Source organism: Symphalangus syndactylus, chromosome 10 (assembly GCF_028878055.3).
Source record: "Symphalangus syndactylus isolate Jambi chromosome 10, NHGRI_mSymSyn1-v2.1_pri, whole genome shotgun sequence".
NCBI lineage: Eukaryota > Metazoa > Chordata > Mammalia > Primates > Hylobatidae > Symphalangus > Symphalangus syndactylus.
The window spans coordinates 81,503,875-81,520,829 of NC_072432.2; the positions used below are offsets into that span (position 1 = coordinate 81,503,875).

General features: G+C 38.8%; 1 protein-coding gene and 1 non-coding gene across 6 annotated transcripts in view; one reads left to right on the forward strand and one right to left on the reverse strand.

The window, feature by feature from the left end:
* LOC129491748 (putative uncharacterized protein encoded by LINC00269) overlaps window positions 1-16,955 on the reverse strand; it is a 147,034-nt gene that overhangs the window by 41,010 nt on the left and 89,069 nt on the right. For 2 of the 5 annotated variants that reach the window (XR_010113998.1, XR_008660605.2), the window contains 2 exons: window positions 11,379-11,477; window positions 9,997-10,434 (listed from right to left, as the gene is read on the reverse strand). The exons of 1 other annotated variant lie outside the window; for it this stretch is intronic. The gene's annotated coding sequence lies outside the window, so the exon portion shown is untranslated. Of the gene's footprint in view, window positions 1-8,651; window positions 8,709-9,996; window positions 10,435-11,378; window positions 11,478-12,762; window positions 12,885-16,955 lie in introns of those variants that run through there. 2 more of the 5 variants (XR_010113999.1, XR_010114000.1) reach the window with 2 other exon arrangements.
* On the forward strand, window positions 10,501-10,605 carry LOC129492442 (small nucleolar RNA U13). Its single transcript, XR_008660889.1, has one exon. It is a non-coding gene; the product is annotated as a small nucleolar RNA U13 (small nucleolar RNA).

The following is a 16,955-nucleotide window of genomic DNA, read 5'->3' on the forward strand; positions in this document are numbered from 1 at the left end:
CATGTCTTCTCAAAGGCATTTCCCTCCCCCAGTTTCTTTGGCTCATCCCAATATTGGGGCAATAGTTATTTGCATAATGTTCATATAGCCTAATCCCTATCATGAAACAGCAAAGACATCCATACTGGTTTTAGAGGAAGAAATTCATCTGTCTCGCATGCTTACTAGAAGTGAGACTCAGTGACAGGTATTTGTATACATATTATTTAATTTTTTGATTGCCCTACAAAGTAAGTATTATTATGTCCATTTAAGGATAAGAAAATTAGACGCTCAAAAAGTTCAAGAAATTTAAACAAGTCACTTGGGCTGGTAAATGACAGTGAGATTCCAACCAGGTTTGTCTGATTTTGAAAATTCATGCATTTTTTTACTACCAGGAATAAAGCCAGACCCATTGAAACAGCATAGTTTCAGAGTTCCAAGCAACAAAATTCATACTTGGCAGGCATAAGCAGTAAAGGAATTTTACTGAAAGACTGTTAGGAAGTTCACAGAATCGTTGGGAGCACTGAAGAAACATGCTGGAGTTTCCCAGACAGGAGCAGTGCTTCATCATACCACAGAACTCATCTACTGAAAAAAACAGCCACCAGCAGAGCCGGCATGGTTACGAAAGGCTGGGGCTGACATCACTGCTGGAATACCCTGGGAACTCAGGATCATGCTGCCAAGATCACTTCCAAGGAGCACTCCCTACCATCTCTGCTTCTCTGCATGACTAAGCTCCCAGTTATTTAGTCCTTGCTTAACACTTTATCTCACTTAATGTATGTTGTAGGTATCCTCTCATTTATTCCTCACAAGGTCACTGTGGAAGTGTACTCTGTTTATCCTCAATTTGCAGACAAGGAACCAAAACTCAGACAAGAGACTTACCCACGATCACAAAGCCAATAGGTGATGGAGCTTCTTAACTCACATGTGTTAGTGACATGCTTTAGTGAAATGGCCATCAGGGTTTTAGAACCACAAAAATCTGAGTTCAAATCCTCACTCTGAAGAAGAAAAAATAGTCTAGAACTATGCATCTAATTGGTAGAGAGTAGTTCATATGGTGATTCCCTAGGTTTGAGGGAGGCTGAGAGCTAGTATCTGACATTTACAGCATTTTTTTAGTGAGAGACTGGCTCTGCCTCTCAACTACACTTATAAAAATCACGAAGCTTGTGTAACCTGGTTAACCTTCAGAATTTAATCTCTGTCAGTGTTCATTAACAAAGCAAGATCTGTTTTTCAAAGAGAGAATAATTACTTAATGAAAAGAGCATGGCTTTGCTCCAAAACCCTAGGTATTTCCACTCTGATTCTCCTATCTACCACAGGCTCCATTGAACATCTCAATTTGTTTCAGACACTTTGACCACTACTGGTTGAATTCACTACCTAGTAAGAGTGAAAGAATTACTTTTACAGCAGTTTAGACTTGTTGGGTTAGCTTCTTTTGCTCTAAACACCGCCAAAAAAAAAAAAAAGGTAGTTTTTGTTATCACATGAGTCATATGTTGCATACATTGATTCCAAAATACAGAGCCCTTCAATCAGGTCTTCCTTATTGATGGAGGGTAAAAAGCCTCACAATTTTTTTTTCCAATTTGAAGACATTTCCAGACAATTCTCAGACCACTAGAGCTTCAGAAATTTCACCAGAGTTATAGATTTCTATATGTTAAAAGAGTTATCTCCCATCCTCTAGCATTTAAGTATTCTCCAAAGCATCAAGGCATCTAGCATACAGGCCCTCACTATAGTGCACAAACATGGTTTCCCGTGTGATGGTGAGACAGTGAAAATCCCTGCAAACTAAATTGTGGCACAGAACTAGAGAACTGCCATAACTCCGAAGCAAAGGTGATAGGGACATCACTTCTCACCCTACCAGGTAAAAGCAAACCTCCTCAGGGTACTGACTTATACTGAGATAGAGAAAACAGTCCAGTTAAAAAGGAAAACTTGGCAGGGCACAGTGGCTTATGCCTGTAATCCCAGCACTTTGGGATCAAGACCGGCGAATCACCTGAGGTCAGGAGTTCAAAACCAGCCTGGCCAATGTGGTGAAACCCCATCTCTACTAAAAATACAAAAATTAGCCAGGTGTGGTGGCACGCGCCTGTAGTCCCAGCTACCCGGAGGCTGAGGCAGAAGAACTGCTCAAACCCAGGAGGTGGAGGTTGTAGTGGGCTGAGATTGCACCATTGCACTCCAGCCTGGGCAACAGACAGAGGCTCCATCTAAAAAAAAAAAAAAAAAAAAAAAAAGCAGAACACTCATCATCCGCTTATGTAGACCAGACACCTGACATAAGGCACCTGCAGCAGAGAGGGAAATGTTGTCTGCTCTTTCCCTTCTGTAACTCTAGCCTCTTAGAGGATGGATGGAAACATGACAACACCCAAAACTCCTCCTCCCTCTTCTGCTGGGTCTAACCTCTCACATAGCTAGGGGGCAGCGAGAAAGAATGAATGTCAAAAGCAAATCTCCCTTTACTTAATTCCCTGCAGTTTTAGTTATTTCCTTGGTGTCACTACTCTCTTGAGTCAAGACCTCCACGCGGTAGGCATCCACATGGTGGCTCATTCGTGGAGCTCCTATGTACGTTCTCCATTGCGTCATGCAAGGCTGACTCACTGCACAGCTCCCTAGTGTGGGAGGCAGGGGCCCAACTCAGCCTCTTCTACTCTACCTTAGCATCCTCCATGTGCGATACATTCCACCTTCACTTGCTGCTGAGCTTTTTTCCATATGGCTCAAGTGGTTCAATCCCAGATATCTACCATGTTATTAACTTGATACATGAGGGTATCATTACACCACCAAATCTGGGGAATGCAGTCCTCCTCGAAGGGCCTATAAGAGCTCTGCCAAGTCCCTTTACGTAGGTATCCTCAAACTTCACAAGTATTTACCTTGAAGCCTCCTCTCACTTGACTTTGGGTAGAGCTTAGCACCCCGTCCTACTCCCAAAGTACAAATACTGCTTGGAGGCTGACCCCGGAGGCTGTTTCCCCCCTCCCCAGTCTTTTTAAATGGGCTGAGAAAGGTGTGATTGGGTGGTGGCTAGTGGTACTTCTGTACCCCTTATTAAGCCTTGTAAACATAAATCTGTCCACAAATGTGAAAATTATTTTTTAATTAGGAAATTTTTTAATTAGGAAAATTATTTTTAAATAGGAATACTCAATACCTGTTATTTTCATCTATGGGCCCTAATGCAATTTCCTGGGCAACAGAAAATACCTTTCTACAGAGAAAGACAAAAGAAGAAAGAAACATAGAGGTTTTCTGTGTATATTTGTTTGTTTTGTTTTACAGAAGAGTGAATAACTTCAACAAAATACCTAGGAGGAATGTTAAAGGTCTAGTCATGTGGGGGTTTTTTAATAATACTTTAACATTATTAATGATCAGCATTTAATTTCGCCCAGGCAACATGCTAAGCTCTTTAGATACATCATTTCACTCCATCCAATTTAAAGTCCTTAATTTTACCACCTCCATTTTACAGATGAAGAAACTGACACTTACAGAAATTAATTTGCCAAGGTCAGAAAACTCTTCCTAAGTTGACATTTAAATCATTCTGTCTTATCATCTTTCAATTGTCTCTTTTTCTAATATTTGTTTTACTTGATGTCTACTAACTTAGATATTTTTAACTCTAAAACACAACAGATGGACTAGGGGGCAGGGCTCCCAGCAATGCTAAGGATTTTGCATATTACATTATACTATAGTTTGGATAATTTTTTCTTCACTATGCCTAAACAAAAACACACGTTTCTACAAAATGTATGTAATAAGAAAGAATTACAACATTTTGATACACAGGCACATGATGAACTTTTTTTATTTTCATGCATTAATAAATCTCACCACATTGATTCAATTGCCCTTCTCTACTAATTGAAAAGAAGAGAGAGATGAGAAATGAAGAGCCTCTGTATCCAGAACTCCCATTGTCTCTTTAACCAATAGCCTGAGACTGAATGCTGAATAAACTTGACTTGATTTCCCTGGGGTGGGCATCTTCCCCCTCAGCCTTCCTGGGTGAGAGAAGATGGCAGCAGCAAGCTCAACAACATGACACTTGACAAACAGTCCGAGACTCTTTGATTGCCCAAGGGCATACAGCACGGCCTTGAATAAATGCAGATTGAACTAAGGACTGTACTTTCTTAGCTCCTTGCCAAAATGTGCTGTCTTTTAAGCAAGACGGGAAATGTGGGAACCTGAAGTCCCAATTACCATTAAATCTTCCACAAGAGCACCTTTCACTGGAAGGCTTGCTAAGGATTTTATTTCTTAATAGTCTGATAGCTAATTCTGAAGAACGGAAGAGGAAAAGCAGAATCGAGAACTGAAGGAAGGATTCTGATTTGGGAAAAGAAGACGAAGAGGAGGAGAAACTTGCTGTATAATGGCTTAATTAATACACTTCAGCCCTTGTTTTCTCCAGTGAAGATTCAATGTTCTTCATTGTTTATCTTTGGGCATAATTTTAATTAAATGGAGCGTGGTCTTTAACTACGGTTAAGGGTTGCAATGAGCATAATTCTGCCCCCAAAATTCACACAGTGCAAGCAGCTGGGTACTACTTTTAAAGTCATCAAAAATACGGAGAATAAAATACTTAAAACCATCTATTTTGTTGATTCAAGCTTATTCAACCTTTTGCTAGTGGGAGCTTTTACTGTACACTTGAGTTGCTCTCTTGATAGCATTTGCCTCCAGTGAAATCCTGTTTGGGAACTCATATTCTTTTTTATGCTGAAATCCAAACTGTTCTGAACAGGGCTGGCTTCATTAAAATGATTTCCTACTGTCACACAGTGACCTAAATGACAATTGACTTTTGCCTTCCATTAACAGAATGCATTCAGATTTCATTTTCATGTATGAATGCAATTCATGCTTCACATCATGTTATTTTAAACAATACCACAATGTAAATTCATGAATAGTGCTTTGAAATCTGTTTCCAATGTTGGTATCTTTTAAAGAATAAACTGTAAGAAGTTCTATGCCCTTATACATACTTATTCTCTGAAAATGCATTGCAGCATTTAAAGGTCATTAGCCTCATACACTCTTAGTGCACCATAAGCTTCTATTGGAATGTGTTATATAATCAGAAACAAAGGGTGTCTCCCTCTCTCCTGCTGCCAGGCATTATACAACACAGAAGCAAAAGAGTTTCGCTCACATAAAAATGTCTTTCAACCCTGATTAAATAGCAGTAAATTCTTAAAATTATTTCCTATGGTTGTTATACATTTTGATTTACCCTCTCTCCTACAGTAATTAATAGCAACAAACCACTCATATTAGCCAGATGGATGACTCTAAGATTAGTCTGAAATTTTACCTCAATTACGGAAAAAGAAGATGAATTTGAGAAATAAATAAGAAAAAAAAAATCCTTCTCTTAGGTTCTTGGGTTTTTTCCCCCCTTTTTTTTAGTTCAGATTTTATTCTTTTGCAGTTTTAGAACAGAATGTGTTACTGCTGCTCAACTCTTGATGAATACAAAAAGCCCACAATTGGCATTTATTTGATCTAACACATGATTAATATGGTGAATTGCATGTAGTCCCAACCTTTTAAATCTCTGTGAAGAATTACATTTCTGTCCACAGGCATGTCACTGTTAAAAAATGAGCCACCTAATAAAAGAACACACAGTATATTAATATGTAATTTCTTTCCCAGTATGAATGCTAATTACTGACGGTGCAGACCTTATGCTTGGTCCTTGATATGGATAGACTTTCGAGCTATCGTTGTTGGTGTCATCAGTCTTACTACTCCATTCACCCACATTTTCATTTTTAAAGACTTCTGAAGATAAGCAGGGGGGCTATTTAGTGGTTTTTTAGATCTAATGTGATTTAGTTTAAAAACCTGTAAGGGGGGGAGGGGTAAGTATTTTCTAACTTACTTCCAGAAATTAACTTGGTTTGCATGAAAAGAAATGTCATTATGTTAAATAATTCCCCTCTTGAAAGTACTTTCTCTGTTGCTTTCTGGCAGTCTCATTAACCTGTAAAGATAATTCAGTTGCCTAACATTTTTTTTTCTTGTTAGCTTCCAATTGAGCATTAGAAAATGTGAGGTTTCTACAAAGTATGGGAGCTTCAAATATTCATTTCAATTGTTGCTTGTTGGTTTAGGTTTTTCGTGTGTTTTTTTAATGCCAGGGTCTGGTAGGAGAGAATAATTATCACATACAGCATTCATTGTGTGACCCAACCATATAGCTCTCTTTCTTCTTCAAGCCCTTATATGTACTCCACAGTCAGTATCCTGCAAATTATTATATCTCACTAGGAAGAGCTTTTAATAGTGTATTAATTCTCAAAATCAAACTCTTGGCCACTTATTAGTCCTTCAAACTATTTGATATCAAAAATATATCTAAAGCTCTGTGAAGAGACTTACTTTTTTAAAAAATTGTGTTAAATTCATCTTTACTCCCTCGGTGCCTAGCATAGTGTCTGAGATTTTTAGAAAGCTCTAGTTATCTTAGCCATCATCTTACCCAACACTGAACTTTATTCAGAAATGCTTATGATCAAGTACATGACCATCAGTTTGACGACTGCTCAAATTAAACTAGTTGTCCATTGGAAGTGGCTTAAAACTCTAACTTTGTACTACTTTGATTAACATATGCCTCTGAGGGCAGGGAGTGCAGCTGACCTCATCTGTTTCTAAGATTGAGAAAAGTGACACCTTGTCTTTTAATAACTAAAATTTTAATTTAATGGGATCAGAGTTCAACAAATGTTGTCAGAAATTTTTTTATGGGTCAAAAAAAGAAGAAGACCCATTACAAGGATGCCTACAATTTAAAGCAGTACCATTGAAGAATAAAAAGACACAACATGATGCCCGGAAGCTGAAAAGCCATCTACCATGCCTGGTGTAAGGACATTCAATGACAATAGTTGATAAACGATAATACGCTGGGAGTGGAAGAAAAGCGAAATCTGTAAACTAAGAAACCTGCCTGTGAGTAACTTCACCTTCAAAGTAGACAAGTAAAAAAATTAAGCCACTGAAAATTTCCATAGCAAGAGATATTAAAAGACATTTATTCGTTGAAGTTATTTTCTGTTTCTTTAGCTCCACTCAAAGTCCCCTCAGGTCCCCAGGCTGCCACCCCAGGATACAGGACAGCGTCGGACATACAATGGACATTCAGGTAAAGATTTGTTGTTGAACGAATGTACCTGTGCTTAGGCAACTACACTTGCACTTTTCATCTGTTAGCTTAGATGATGTACAAATTGCAGCCCTAAAAATATTCAAGGCTACTAGCCTTAGCTTGGTTATAAACTGTGATAGGAAAGTACATAAATGTAGATATAACCTATCAGAAGTTGAGAGGCTGGTTTCAGGGCTGGGTATTTACGTGTTTCTGTTTTTGTTTTAATATTCTCAGGCAGTAGTTCAACTTCCAAGGGAACTCTTAGCCTCCAGGCTTTCCTGCTGTAGGTGTTCTTGCTTTTCCTGTGAGGCCTCATTGTGAGAATTTCTCCGGGCCCCTGCGAGCTCTTGGAACATGATTGAGATTCCTCCCAGATTTATTTCCACTGTATCCTATAATAACCGCTTCTCCCCTCCCATTCTTGGAAGTTACCCGAGTGACTCTTTTCCTTGAAACCCAAAGTTTATCATCAACATACATAGAGAAGGCTTTATGTTCTTAATTCAGATATGCTAAAAAATAAGATAGTGGCCGAGGGCAGTGGCTCATGCCTGTAATCCTAGCACTTTGGGAGGCCCAGGCAGGCAGATTGCCTGAGCTCAGGAGTTCGAGACCAGCCTAAATCCCATCTCTACTAAAATACAAAAAATTATCCAGGCGTGGCAGCAGGCACCTGTAGTCCCAGCCACTTAGGAGGCTGAGGCAGGAGAACCGCTTGAACGCGGGAGGTGGAAGTTGCAGTGAGCACAGATTGCGCCATTGCACTCCAGCCTGGCAACAGGGAGAGACTCCTTCTCCAAAAAAAGAAAAAAAAAAAAAAAAAAAAAAAAGATGGTGTTTGATATTAATCATTAGTGTTCTGCCTTCTTTTACACAATGTGAACATCTTTTGATAAACATTGCCAGCTGAAAATATTTGATTCTTAAACTTCAGTAGTTTACCAAGTAACAAACAGCTACTGCTGATCCATCTTAGAATATTGTCACATGCACATAACATAATAAAATCCTCCCAAAATTATCTGCTTGCTAGAATGTCCCAGTAATTAATCCTGTAAACTTTCCCTAAACAACATGCTTTAAAGAACCAAGTCACCCTGCACTATCCAACATCACCCTAGTTTAACCCTCAATCGACCCAATCCCCTTATTTCTCTTGTTTTGTACTCACACAACAAAAGAGTGCTTTATAAAGCAATATCTATTGATTTCTAACTCTGATGCATGAAATCAAGAGAAAATTGGGGAAAAGGGGACAATTTTGGAAAGGAAATGGAGAGAAAAATGCATCTGAGCCAGAAATGGACATTTTGTAATGGCTGGTTCCATTTCATCATTTTGCCATTTTCTCTCTTCTCTTCAATAGCAGGCTTTACACATTTTCTTACAGTTTTTACAAAGCATGCATGGTTGCTTTCACATCCATAAAGAAAATATTCTACCTGTTAGGATGGCCAAGTTGTCTCCAAAGACCCACACAGGCTTGTTTGTGTTTATTCTTTCAGCAGTAAAAAGAGACGTAAAACATCAGTGGTCCATTGGTCTTCTAATGCTTCTCTTATTTTTCTAAGTTTGTGCCTGAAACATTTGTCTTTACCACGGCTTGGGCATAGAGATGAAGTATGTGCCTTCTGTAATAGCTTTTTCATTTAATTATTTTAGTTGCTGATTGACTGCTTCATGTCTAGTAGTTGTGGTCTAAAAGTGTTTCTAGTTTGTTTATTTATTTATTTATTTTTCCTCGCTAAATCTAAATGTTGTATAGCTTGGCCTGTTTTGAGGTGAAATTCTAGTAATTTTAAAAGATTACATATATTCCACATATATGAGTGTATATGTAGAATCAGATATATATAAGTGTATATATGTATATGCTATGGTTTGGCTCTGTCCCCACTCAAAATCTCATCATGAATAATAATTCCCAAATCCCCACATGTCAAGGCAGAGACCAGGTGGAGGTAATTGAATCATGAGGGCGGTTACTCCCATGCTGTTCTCATGATAGTGAGTGATTTCTCACAAGATCTGATGGTTTTATAAGGATTTGGTAGTTTCTTCTGCGTTCATTTTCTTTCCCTCCACCCTGTGAAGAGGTGCCTTCTGCCATGATTGTTAGCTTCCTGAGGCCTCCCCAGCCATGTGGAACTGAGTCAATCAAACCTCTTTTCTTTATAAATTACCCAGTCTTGGCAGTTCTTCACTGCAGTGTGAGAACAGACTAATACACTATATACATGCATGTATATATACACATATATATATGGTTCTACCCATTTGACTTGTTGTCTTGTCTCTTGAACACTGCCCATTTTATGAGTCACTCCTACTCACTTTATTTCTTTCTTTTTTTTTTTGAGACGGAGTCTCGCTCTGTCGCCCAGGCTGGAGTGCAGTGGCGCGATCTCGGCTCACTGCAAGCTCCGCCTCCCGGGTTCACGCCATTCTCCTGCCTCAGCCTCTCCGAGTAGCTGGGACTACAGGCGCCCGCCACCACGCCTGGCTAATTTTTTGTATTTTTACTAGAGACGGGGTTTCACCGTGGTCTCGATCTCCTGACCTCGTGATCCGCCCTCCTCGGCCTCCCAAAGTGCTGGGATTACAAGCGTGAGCCACAACGCCCAGCCCTACTCACTTTATTTCAAACAATTAAAGTCCAAGTTTTTTTAAGGCCTTAGTACATTCTAGTGTTTGCTATTTAGTGATATTAGGTAACTTATCTACTAGTTTGTGATGATGCTAAACATGGGAGAAGATCCAAACATTCAGCTAAAAGTTTCACGTCAGAAAACATGGAAAGATCGCTGTATTCCTCCAACAAAGAAAATAAGTATGAATTGCCAAAGAGTGATAGACACTGGTAGTTCACTCAAATCCTGGGAGGCATTCCCAGTGACAGAATTACGCATTGTCCTTTATGGGCCGAATGCTGTAGACATGCCTGAACTCTAAGTGCAGGGGGACCAATTATAGCAACAGTTATCAGCTAACCTCTTGTCCACAGACCATGGTCAACCGCCTTGCAGTAAGCAGGTGCTGCTGGCTGCAGGTTCTGACTGGTGACTGAGTGGACACAGCACAACCAGTTGCAACTCTCTGGTGGTCATCTGAACGTCTTTTACAGAGTGGAGGACGTTCAGATTGCTAGATTCTCTTCGGCTCTCATGTGTTCTCTTTCAACGTTTTTCAGTGACTCAGCTCAGCTCCTGAATCATCCTTATTCTCTAAAAATAAAAACATACCGACAGTATTTATGCCATCTAATCCTTCTCAAAAGTATTGGTGGGAAGATTCTTTTGTAATGTATAAAGTGTAATGATTGGGTTTTTATGCTCACGTGTGAGATGTGCCTCCCTCAAACCATGTTACAATATAAGCACATTACCCATCTGATATGAAAACATGTAAGTATTGATGGGAAGCTCTCCTTTCAGTGATGTCTATTTCACTGTCCAGAGCCCTAAGTAACCATCCAATTGATAACAATTTAACATTTCAAAGAAAGGGATAAATCTGGGTTGATGTGTTTGTTGCTTGTTTGTTTTTTGTAGCACTACCTACTTTCTATATCAGTAGCACATTTTTTAACATAGAGCACCTATGAAATGAAACTTTTTGGAATAGGAAAAAATTATCTCAGATTTCAAAATGAGACAGTTTTTTGCTTCTTTTCAGCAATTGTTTTGTTTCCCTTACAGAGAATTGAGAATAATATCAAGTTTATCTCTTTTATTTGGCTGCTAGAAAGCTCAGAGCCAAATTTGCAGCCTACCTCAAGTGAATAATTTATATTTCAGATCATTTATTATATATACTACCATGTTCTATGGCTTTATTTTTCTACTTTCTTTTTCTCTTCATTCTGATTCCATTTTTTTCACTCTTTGTCTTATGATCCTATATACTCACACATTTTAAGGTTTTTGTTGTTGCTGTCAGTGGGGTAATTATGCACATAGAATCACAAGCGTATACACACGTGCATACACATAAGAAAAGTTGCTCAGAGTGTAATCAAATTCTTCTTTTAATGTCCCTGTATGATATGATAACACTTGAGTACAGAGTGACACGCCAAGGCAAGAATGTGTGCTCATGTCTGCTGGTGGGGTCCTGTGAAAGAATATCAGAGGATATAACAAACCTTTCGACAGCACCCAGATCTCACCTGCAGGGATATAAATCACTGCCTGCTTTTGGCATATCTCTGTTCAACTGGTCACCACAATCCTGAGTGATTTCAGATGTCCCCAAACAATCAGTAGTCCTAATAAAAAGAAAGATTGAAAAGGAGAGAGAAATGAGGAGAGAGCACTAACAAACACAAGGAGAAGACTAACAAACACAAACACTAATGATGCAAGAACTGACTTCCTGTTGACAAACATCATGATGAGTGAATTATTCACTTCTCTGTTATTTCCATGTTAGGGTTCCCTGAGGTGTATGTTTGTCATGCTTTCTCTTTTGAAAGGGCTAAAAGAGTATCTTGTTTTTCTGGCTTTAAGTCTTTCTTTCCCCCCTGCTGGCATTATATGGTGATGCTTTTGAATACACTTTCTTCTTCTTCCCTCAAGTGACAGTGATTAATTCATCTTGCCCTGAAACCATTATTACAGCAAATCACCCAGCATCACCAATTCGGGAAGCATATTCCAGTCATCTTCCTAGGGGTTTAATGAAGCTGGAAACAGGTCCACTAAATTGAGGTGGCTGTCCCTGGAAAACAGTGAAGGACTGAACAGACTCGCTGCCATTAGTATCACTTCTCTGACAGTGGTAATTTTTACTTTGATTCTGCATGTCAGCTAGCGTGCCCAGCAACCACATGACAATGAAATAATGAGATGGCAACTTCTCCTCTGCCCAACCCGTGGCCCAAGCCCTGTCTCTGGGAATCCTGCCAAGTACTTTTACTTGGCAGCCTCCTGCTTCATGCCAAGGAAGAACGAGAAGTATTTGTCTTTTCAGTACAAGATGCACTGCTTTCTCTTTGTCACACAAGTTGGGAAGATTCTACTAGGAATAATGCAACATGCCATAGGGTGAAACTTAGATGAGGGGGCTGAATAAATGTTTTCAAGAGTTTATACCCTAAGGTTTTAGATATGCGTTCTGTAGGAGGGAGGAGAAACGAGGGGGAGTTGTGTTGATAAGTTAATAACTTAAGGCAGTTTACAGACAGACAAACATTCTCCAAAAGCTAAACTGACTCCAACATTGTGACACCAAAACTTTAAATACTGAAAGCAACATTTCCTTTTTTCTACTAAAAACTGCATCCCATATATTCTTTGTTAAAGTGTGTTTAGAATCACATTGCAGCTTCCTGAAGAAAGTAATCTTTCAAGAACTTCAGCCGTCCTTCTGAGAAAGAAGCAGAGGATCAATGTACACTCTTCTAAGAGGCAAGTAGGAATTAGGGAAAAGTCAGACTGGCCCTGAAATACTCAGAAGAACATCAATTCCTGACTTTGAATGCAAGATAATGTTAATCTATCCTGAGTATTATAATTCCTTGGTCATTGTGGCAACCTTATTGCTTGACTCACTTGGTACATTTTTCCCTTGATTTCCCTTCATTGGATGCCTGTAAAAGCCAAATACGCACGTCTTCAGCCTCATTTGCAGATGGAAGAGATCATTTTATACAATTCCGGCCGATAAAACCTAAGCAAAACAACCGAAAACCTTGAGAGAAAAGTGGCTCAGAGCAAGGGCAGGGACAATTTGGGGTGGGGTGAGGTGGGATAAATTGTTTTTTTTTTTTCCTGATAAAAAACCTGGCCTGGCTCATTTTTCCCATTTTCCCTTCTTCCTGCATCAAATGAAATCTCCATATATGATGCCGTCGCAGCCATCTTGCAATCATGAAGCAACGAGCATGGGAATTAAAGCCACCACATTAAGCACGTTAGAGTGGAAAAAGAGGGAAAAAAAAATACCTAAGTTTCTTGTGACACCACTAAGCAGCCAAAAAGTGCCAGAACTGTACAATCCTAAACTTTTTGTTATGTATAAAAATAAATTCTTATTTGCTTAAGACATCTTTAGTTGGATAAGCTGTTAGCTGCAGCCAAAAACATTCCTAATGAGTCCCGTAAGCATGGCCAAAGGTTTACACATTTGCAAAACCCAATCTCACTGTGGATGAAGTAGTTTGTCAATGCTTATGAAATTCCAGAAAGCTAGAACTTCAGGAGTAAATAAGTCCTGTTATGCCAAATTCTCATCAGATCAAAGACCTTGAATTAGTAGGAAAAAGCAGGATGTGAACAGCTAGCTCCTTCCAACATTCACCTCTTTCCCTCAGATGAAGCCTCTCTGGTTCTGGAGAACTGGAGTAGAAAGGCAAAAATTCTTAAAGTATAGCCCACTTAGACACATAAGTTCTCTGTATCCAGATATCTATGAGGCCACAATGTCTTTCTTGAACTTGAGATTCCAATAAAGATATATTTAAAGTTCTACCTAAAATACCTAGTACTTACCCATTCTTGTAGAGACTGTGCATTGTGAGCTATCATGTTATACCATTAGAAATAAGCTCTTGGCTGGAGCTATGTAAAACACTAAAACTTTGTATTTGGTCATAGGGAAATGGTGCATATGAGAAACAAAATCTGGCATTTAGCAAAAAGATTCATTTCTGACATTTTCATTTGGTCGTTATGGTGAGAAAATTCACAGCCAGTGGCTGTCAAATCCCAACATACATGAGTTAACATGCTCCAGCAGTTGACAGACGCACTCGTTTTTACCTTCATAAAAGAGAATAAAACAGGGTAGAGGGAGCGTGCAGCAATGACCAAATCTAATTCTTCTTGACATTCATGGTTATAAAGTTTGGGGCAAATGCACATGTTAACCCCTAAATAAACACAGACTTCAAAGAATGGAGAAAGGCCACAAAGGGCTAAAAGGAATCCTAGAACTACACATTCACCCTTCTTTTCATTCCACTTCAACTTCTGCCTCCACCTTTGCCAAGTCTTATCAGATGACTGCCATAAGCAATGTAATTTATGTAAATAGAATCCATTATGCAAATGCTTCCAACTTGCTTGCTACTTAGAAATTTTGTTCTTTTATGTTTAAGAAACATAGCCTTTATCCCCTGGAATAGACAGATTGGTTATGTTTATGTTCTTAAAGCCTTCTGCTACTGTTCCGGGCTTTGAGGAAAAATTATTTTTTTTATTTTAAAAAATGTTTTGCCTTGCCTCTCATCCCCTTCTGTAAAAATAGCCTCTTTGTTTAATTTGGTGGTTTGTACACAGGCTTAATGATTGCAGTAGGGTAATAGAACCTTAGTAAGAAGGGTAGTACACAGAGGTAAATGCATAGATTATACCTTCTACCCTACAGGGGATCTTTTGTTTTTTTGGGGTTTGTATGAAACTGAGTAATTCAATTAATTCAGAGATCTCTGTCAGCTTTGGTCCCTGCTTTGTTTAAGTTATCTTTTCAAATGTGAACTCAATGAAATTCTTCTTTGGAGCCATAAATAGAGAGGCAGAAAAGTATATGTTCTTTGTGTTCATACTCTCTCTGTGCCTTAAAATGGCAAGCCAAATTTTAATGAAATATAGGAGAGCATGTTCCACTCTACATAAGGACATATTTAAAAAAAAAACCTCTTTCTGCTAATGTAAACTGCATTTTGTAATTTCTTATTTATATGTGTGCACATGTATAAAGTATAATACATAGAAGAGACAAAAGGCATAATGTCATGAAAAAGAGTATAGTCTTTGTTTTAGTAAGTAAACATTGCAATAAATGAATTATGAATTAAAATTCTTTTCCCACCCTAAAGAAACACATTTTTCAAGTTGACGAGTCATTGTAACAGAACTGCAAGCTCAAAGTCATTTAAAAATAGTGCTGTTTTAATAGAAGAGAACAAAACAAACTAAAACCTCCAAGTTGACTGATGTTCATTTTGCTACTTGATGACAAACCCAATCCAACCAGCCATGATTTAAGTGCATTCACTTTTGGACTGTCCAAAATAAATCCCCTTTGTTTTCTTTAGGCTAAACATTTTACTAAAACATCTTGCTTCCAGACATTGCGCTGTGTTTTTCCAGTTGCTTATAAATGATATCTGGTGACTTGCTCTAATACTATATGGGTGTACAAATTAAGCTGATATACTTTCTAGTATTTTTCCTCAAATATTCAGCAAATATTTACTAAGCACCAACTAAGTGGCACACATTGTTCCAGACTCTGGAATTGCACCAAAGACAAGGTCTCTGCTCTTATGAAACATATGGTCTGGTGGAAAGAGACAACAAATAAACAAGTGAATGAGATGATTTCAGACAGAGCTAATAACTGAAATATAAAATGAACAATCAGATTGAGTGAGCAGGGGAATCTGACGGTTGAGGCAGCTTGGGTCAGAAGCAACCTCTCTGAGAAGAGGACATGGCACTGAAATATAAGTTCTAAAAAGAAGGTAGTCACATAAAGATCTCAGGGAAGTGAATTCCAGACAGAATGGACAATGGACAGCTGGAACAAGGGCCTTAAGACAGAAAAAAAAAAGCAAAACAAAAAAAAAACCAAAATCATGGCTATAATTCAGAGAATGAGGTGGGGAATAAAAGAAGATTAAATCAGTGAGGAAATCTGTGGACAAATCACTCAGATCTGCCTTGGAAAGAAGTTTGGGTTGTATCTTTTTTATTTTTATTTTTATGTGAGATGGAGTCTTGCTCTGTTGCCCAGGTTGGAGTGCAGTGGCGTCATCCTTCCTCACTGCAGCCTCCACCTCCCGGGTTCCGGCGATTCCCCTGCTTCAGCCTCCTGGATAGCTGAGATTACAGGTGCATGCCACCACACCCGGCTAATTTTTGTATTTTTTAGTAGAGACAGGATTTTGCCATGTAGGCCAGGCTGGTCTCGAACTCCTGACCTCAGGTGATCCGCCCGCCTTGGCCTCACAAAGTGCTGAGATTACAGGTGTGAGCCGCTGCACCTGGCCTGGGTCTTATATTAATTGGACTGCGAAGCCATTGGAGGATTTTAAGTGAGAAGTGATGTGACATGAATTATGCTTTGAGCCTATTACTTTATAAAGAGTAGAGATGCAGAAAGTGAGGTGCAAATGTGGAAACAGAATAATTAGGAGATTCTGTAGTATTGTGGATGAGAAATCATGTTGTCTTGAGCTAATGTTTAAACTGTGCATTAAGAGCCAATATTATTAAAACAAATTATACTTTTGTCCAGTATAAAACTACATATTCTATATTAAGTTTCTTTGCTTTTGATTCAAATTATATCAACTCATAAGACCATCATGGGGGAAACCACTTGATGAATTCATTTTAATAAATATAGTCTTTACAGGCTTATGGTTTGTAAGTGGGGAAATCTCTATTTACAACAGTGATTTGGGGTGAGTAGTTTTGTAATCACTAGACCACCAGTTGCTATAATGCCTCAGTTAGACATCCCTTGCCCACTTTGCTTTCAAGCCAGTTGCAAGCATACCAGAAAGTTGGGTCACAATTCAAACCTTATCAGCACTTTACCTTAGAGTTATTAAGTGTTACCAGATCCTTTTCTGTGGACGTATTTTTTAAAAAGAGAAAGAAAGAAGAAAAAAGATAAAACCTGGACTTTTGAGGGTAAGACAGGAAATGTCTACCATAGGAAAATGCAAAACAATGGCTGAGCCTGACATTCCAGCTATGAAACTCACCTATGATATAACCCCACTCCAGCCCAA